Below are 7,218 nucleotides of genomic sequence, written 5' to 3' on the forward strand. Positions count from 1 at the left end.
AGAGATATGTTGGCATTTCTTTCATTAATAATGCAATTTATCTTTTTGCTAAAATCATAAATGATTTCCTGAATTGTATGGAACTAATGGCATTGGTGAATAGAAAACAGAAACTGAATGAGTAGCATTATTTGTTAAATATTAGATTACTGGAGAAGAGCCTCAACAAAGGTAGGTGATGAAATTGGATCCAGCATTGAGGAAAGAACAAATGGTGATGACCTCTATCCTTTAATTTTCTTTTACTGTTTTTGGGACCTGAAGCAAGTATCTGTCTTTTGCTGCCCTGAAGCCAAAAGCTGAGGGCTTCTGGCAATTTATCTCCTGAGGATAGTTGTTGCAAGGAATTTTTTTAAAATAACTAGTTACTTAGGCTCCTTAATTCGTGAATCAAAGGAAAAAAGGGCCTCTTGCTACTTTTCTTTGTTAATTCTTCATGATCTAGAGAAAAAGAAAAAAAGAATAAAAGAGTCTGGCACACAGACCCAGGACACTAGATGAAGAAGAAAAGGGGTATATCAAATTTTATGAAAATTATCAATTTTATGAAAGCTTTCAGCTTTTTATAACTTTTTAGACAAAAAGTATTCTGCGTAAAAAAATACTTCATAGATAAAATGTTACATAAAAGGGGAATTACTTAAGGATGCTGATGGCAAGTTCTAAGCAGTGTATTATTCTATAACCTCATTATAAGTTCAAGTTATAGTTTCTTTTTTTTTCCTGAGAGCTGAGGATCAAACCCAGGGCCTTGCACTTACTAAGGAAGTGCACTTCCACTGAGCTAAATCCCCAACCCTCAGGCTAGTTTCTTCCAGCTTTGTTTTGTCATAGTTCCCTTCTGTAGCTTCATTCTGGGGCCCAACCTAGAATGAACGCTTTTTTTTTTCATCAAAAATCTGTCTGAAACATATTTCTCATCTTAATGCAATTTAGGAAGGTTTATGATACACTTAATTATGCAACCTATACTAATATTCAATGAGGAGGATTCATATTTTCGTCTTGATTCTAAGTTTAGTTACAATTTTCTAGTAAAACGACTAAAACCATATCCTTAAACTTTCTTTCTAAAATTATTTAAATCAAATCAAAATTCTATAGAATCATTAATTCACCTAAACAGCATTACTTCATGAAGCTTATCTTCATGATGATCTGCAATAAATTTTCTCATTAGCGAGGGTTATAACCCAGGAAGTAATCACCTCAGGCTACAGGCAGTGAGAGTCTCACAATATCCCCTCACACCAAGCCACATGAATGAGGAGTATGCAGTCACAAACATGAGAAAGCACATCAGTCTCAAGAAGGAAATCTGATACAAATTATGTGGGGCTTTAAGAAGCTATCTTGGAGGAAGTATTTGTGGCCATGCCTCACCAGAGTGCACCCTTCACAGCTGAGCAAGAAGATAGGAAGTCTTCTATGATCTCACTTGCTCTCTGAAGCTCTTTCTGAAGGATGACTACCATTAGACATTTTGCAATAAAATTACATTGAGTGTGTCACACTTCAGTTATTGGTCACAAGCATAACTGGCTTCAGGTCCATAATAATACAAATAATACAGCCATTATTTTCTTGTAGACATATTTCTCTTCTATGCAATTTATGTTTATTCTTCTTAGTGCATTCTCTTAGTGCATTCTGCTCTTTCACTCTCTTTCTCCTCACATTCTTCCTTTCTTTCTGCCTGCCTGCCTTCCTCTTGTACTTCTTGAAAATTCTAAGCAATTGCCAAATAATTGATTCCCATCAACATGCAGAATATGCACCGCGATTGTAAATACATTGAATGTATATACACTAGTGTTGCTTGTGACCATGACCAAAACCCTAGGGGATGATGAAAGAGTAAAAAGCTCAAGGGTCAACCACACAGACTTCAGGAGTAAGGTAATGGGCAAAAAGAGACTCTTTTTTCAGGAAGTGGGCAAGCCTTTATATTCTCCACCAAGGCCACACTGGTACATAGCATGAAGTTCAAACCATCTGTTTGATTGTTCTGATCATGCACTCTGTCATATTTTGTGTCCAGGTGTCAGGCTGGTTATAGGGTGTAGCAGGCACACAAGTTACTGTTGCATACAAGTGGACCACTGCAAGCAGCAAATGACAGCTTGCTGACCCATTCCTCCTACATACTGCTGTACATATAAGCATGAATACTCGATTTTGAGGTGGTTTCAAATCACATGAAATATTTTTAGTTTTTCAAATATTATTCTTACTGTATTCTAAATATTTAAGGATCTTTTCTAGTGCCATAGAAATGTATGATACATCAGTGCTATAGGTTCCCTTCATAGTGTAAATGGAACTCAGGGTTTCTTGCTTAAACTAGCTGAGACACATGTCAAACTCATACTAGGCTGTGTAAACCGTGAAACTGTGAAAATTAAATGATACAATAAATAATTCATGAAAAAAACAGAAATATTATTCAGCGTTTTTTCATGCTCAGGAAATTGGAAACATTCGCTCAGTATATTTATCCCTGAAAATTAAAAATAATATTTTATTGTATTCTGCATACTTATTTATGCTTATGAAAGTAGTCCCAAAATTTTAAAGTCACTAGATTGTAGGTGGAGAGAAAACTCAATGCTTATAAATGACTTGCCACACCATTTTGAAGACCAGAGTTTGGATTCCTAACAGTCATACCTATGTTTTGTGGCTGGCATACATGTAGTTCCAGCATCAAAAAAGCTAAGAAATAACATTCAGTCCAAACTGTCCACAAAACAATCAACCTCATTGTGTCTTTGATTGAGACACTTGGTGTAAAGAAGAATGAGTAAGAATGATGAAGGACAATTCCTAATATCAACTTTGGGCCTTCGAATACACAGGCATATAATGCAAAACAATCATGCAGATAGACACAAATTATACCAAACATACAAACAATACTGAAAACAATAAACTTTTCCTGTTTAATGTGTGATTTCTTTGGCATATATAAGAGTCAAATTCACTAGCTATACTTTCTTAGGGACTCCTTTCCTTGCCCCACTCAACTAACTGCATTTTAATGGGAATTTCCTTTTTAATGCACACCCCACCTTTAGTTGCCTTTACCTTTAAAATGTATACAATGTCTTTGACGATTTCATACATTTATATAATAAATTCTGATTATTCTCTTCCTGAATCTTCTCCTATGTCTATTCTCTTGCACTCTTCCATTCAAGTCCCTTCCCCAGAATTGGGACTTTTTTGTTTGTTTGTTTGTTTGTTTTATAACCTATAGAGTTTATCTAAAGCCAGGTGTTGGAACAGTGATTCTCTAAGTTCCTAATGGTGCAACATTTTAATATAGGTTCTCATGTTCTGGTGACACTCAAGTACCAAATTACTTAAAGCCACTATTTCATAACTGTAATTTTGCTATTCTTATGAATTATAATTCACATATCTGATATTTCTAATGATTGTTAATGATGTCTGTGAAAGGGTCATTTGACACTCAAAGTGGTCTCAACCCACTGGTTGAAAGTCTGTTTGATGGGCCATTGGATTTGAACTACCATTTAGAGATGTTAGGGTTATCAGTACATAGTTGAAAAGATTAGCTTCCCCTCTCCAATTCTATCAGTAGCAAGTTGCTCAGCAGGTTGTAGGTAGATATATTTTGGAGAACTTCTTTTCAATGTCTAAAACTGAAAGTTTTCACATGCTCAAAAATGTAAAACAATTTAAAGGATTATACAGTTATTCAGACGCTTGGTACCATCTATGGAAATATAGTATAATGAAAAATTTCTAACTTCAGAAAGATGATGACAAACTTTGATTTTGTACATCAGAATAAAAAACTCTGGTTAAGACCTTTTCTTTATTAACTATATACACTCTGTTACTTTGTTATAGGAACAGGAAACATGAGTGACAAATGAGTACATGTACAGAAAATGACTTGATGTTTTCTCAAAATATGGATTAATCAGATATATATCTCTATATTTCAAAATTAATTATACTCATATCAAAAATTTTGTACTGCCCTCATTCCCAGCTTGAGATGCATTGATTCTTATCATATATCATGTCTTTGGGCATCATACTTTAGAGGATATTAGGATAAAAGCTGTGACTTAGTCTTATGAGGCTCAGTTTCATATATATAAATATATGTATATATATACTTTCTGAAGCCAAGGAGACTTCCTTTGAATAGAATTCAAGGGCATGGAGTACATGGGAATCCATGACTAATTTTTGTTTAGGCCAATTGCAGTTAATTGTCTACACATGGCCTGAACCATAGCATCTGTCTAAATTGCAAAATGTCATTTGTTTTGTGAGACCAAAAGGTAGTCAAAGAAGACCATCTATCCTAGTAGTATAACAAAAACATGGTATCTGCAAGCTACTGTAAATTCTTCAAATGGATGTCATAGATCAACATAGTAAGAACATGGACCTCTGAACAATGTCCTAAACCAACTGTTTCAATTATGACTCACAGGCATTTTATAGTTCAGGAAACTTACCTGCCCCTTCTCTCACCTTCTGATAGGTGCCTGATGCCCATTACTTCTGTAGTATAGTATCTAAAATAGTGTGTTAACATGGAGAGGTGGCAATGTAATTCACACAGATAGTACAGGAGTTGATATCAATAAAAGTGACTGGATAATTTTCTTTCAACTTGATATAAACTAAAGTCATCAGAGAGGAGGGAATGTCAATTAAGAAAGTGCATCCATGAAACTTGACCTCTAGGGAAACCTAGAGGCAGCTTTAAATTAGTTATGGATGGGAGAGAGATTACCCCATTATGGACTTTTGTCATTGGAATTCTATAAGAAAGGAGGTTGAGCAAGAGTCCTTAGCTTTTCTTATGCTTCCAGGGCTATTCCCTGTTTGGTTGCTGCCCTTATTTCCTTCAACAATGCACTATAATTCAGAAGTATAAGATAAATTAATTATTTCCACAAAAACATCCTTTTAGTACTTGTGTTTTATTACACCAATAGTAAAAAAAGGCAATAATAAAAGAAATAATTATTATTATTCTCTAATGAAAGATAATACTGTTTGATCTATTTATGAAACATATAGAGATATTAGAAAACAAATTAAGGCACCCTTCACACAGTTGAGAAAATTCACAATTACAGATTCTTCTCAGGACAATGGTTGAGGGACCATGAAAGATACCCTGGGTCCTGGTTGAGCAAAGGCTAGAAACCCCAATGACCCAAAGGAATTTTAGACATTTTGCCTGACACCTGGGATACCAGGCCTTGTCACTAGCAAAAGTCCTCCATAGATTTTGGCCATCAATCAGGTAAGGGCAAAGCCCCAAACCCCTCCACCTGTAGAGGTTGTGACTAGAAGTCACAAAGGCTCAAGACAAATCTGCATTATAATGAGGTACCTAAAGGTCTGGAGGCTTAGCCAAATGAACTTTCCTTCCCAGAAACTCCTCCCTGCAAAAGGTATTAAATCTCAGGTCCACCCTGAGAAGTGGTGTACAATTTTACTCATCTACTTCCCACCATGACAATAGATGTCTAAAACCACAAACTTTCTCTTTTCAATGGGATACGCCATGGGGAGCTGCCATCTAATCTCCCCTAGAAGATCACTCTACCCTTCCAGCCATGGCTGCCACCACCACCAGCAAGCCTTCAGCCTGCAGCTGTCATGCCAAGGACTCTCCCACAGGACCAGCCAGAGCCCCCACCCCACCCCACCCCCATTCGCCCTCAATCACAGGCTAGATCCAGTTTGAAAGTCCCCACTCTGTTCTCTGTTCTTATACAGCATCTGCCTGGATGCCCAAGAGTCTGAGAACCAGCCTTGATGCCCCGAGACATTTCCTGTTTTCCCCTTCCTGGAGTGGTCTTCCAGGGCTGCCCTATGGCTCAACACCTGCCCAGCATCAGCATGAGGTAAACACAGAAGAACTTCCCACAACCTGCCTCCCTGAGCCCTGTGGTAGAACATCAGATGTGGAACCCACCACAACACAACAAATGGTAGAAGTCTTGAAGACCTGCAGTTGAGTGTCAGTTTTCTTCAAAGTTTGTGACTATGCTCCAGTTGTAATGTGGTTGTGTTTTGTAATCTCATTCTTATTCTCACCTGAAGGGTACACCAGAAAGCACAAAAGTTCAAGAAAATTTCCAAGCTCAGTTGAACAATTTATATAAATAAATACACATAAAAATACTTTGTATTGAAGAGTAGTTCACTTACTATAAAGTATGCAGAGAGAACTTTGCAACAAAGACATGACTCTCTGAGTCTGAGCTCTCTAGTCTTTGTGGGGCAAGAGTAAACTACATGACATGGTTTCAGACAAAGCGTCATCTGAATTTCCCACAATTATAAGGGTATGGAATAATCAATCATTCCTTCTGTTCGTCCCTGAGATTTTTCTCAGGTCACAATACACTGTAAGAAGACTGTCTGACTAGACAAAGACAATTATAGTCTATGCATTCTAGTGGTAAAATAGAGTAAAGATATTTCAGAGAAAAGTGGAACTTTAGAGTTTCCTCATTCCACATGTTTCTGTAAATACTACGCATGGCTGCATCTGTGAAGCATTCTGAAGAAGGCTGAGGCACCACCAAAAAAAGTTAAAGTAAACCAGCCTCATACTTCTGCTTTCCTGGTGATTTTTGCTATGGTCTGCATCACTGTGGTGGCCAGCTATTACTCTGTTGACAGTAATAAACTGAAAAATCTTCAGGCTCCACTCTGTTAATACTGAGAGTGAAATCTGTCCCTGATCCACTGCCACTGAACCTGGAGGGGATTCCAGAGATGGACTGGGAAGCATATTTGATGAGAACCCTTGGAGACTCATTTGGTTTTTGCTGATACCAATGTAAGTTAGTGCTAATACTCTGACTGGCCCTGCAGGAGAGACTGATGCTCTCTCCTGGAGTTACAGACAGGGTAGCTGGAGACTGAGTTAGCATGATGTCCCCTCTGGAGCCTGGAAGTATAAGAGACATATTAGTAGATCACAACCTTGAATATGAAAGTCACTTCTAAATTACATAGAAAAATAAAGGATTTTTATTGTATCATTTTTCAACAAAAAGTAAAATCCTATGTGATGCTGGCTTCCAAATAAAGCAAGAAATTTTTGTATTTAAATGTCATCTCTACATTTTTGCAAAGTCTGAACAGTCATACCTGAAATCCAGAAAAGCAAAAGTACAAAGAAAGAACTGAGGTATGAGCACC

General features: G+C 37.0%; 1 long non-coding RNA gene across 4 annotated transcripts in view; it reads left to right on the plus strand.

The window, feature by feature from the left end:
- Nucleotides 1-6,294, plus strand: part of LOC120102301 (uncharacterized) — a 43,545-nt gene extending 37,251 nt beyond the window's left edge. For all 4 annotated transcript variants that reach the window (XR_005503628.2, XR_005503632.1, XR_010066185.1 and 1 more), the window contains one exon: nucleotides 5,782-6,294. This is a non-coding gene — a long non-coding RNA (uncharacterized LOC120102301). The remainder of the gene's footprint in view (nucleotides 1-5,781) is intronic.
- The last annotated feature ends 924 nt before the right edge of the window (nucleotides 6,295-7,218 follow it).

The sequence above is a fragment of the Rattus norvegicus genome, chromosome 4, assembly GCF_036323735.1.
Source record: "Rattus norvegicus strain BN/NHsdMcwi chromosome 4, GRCr8, whole genome shotgun sequence".
Classification (NCBI taxonomy): Eukaryota; Metazoa; Chordata; class Mammalia; order Rodentia; family Muridae; genus Rattus; species Rattus norvegicus.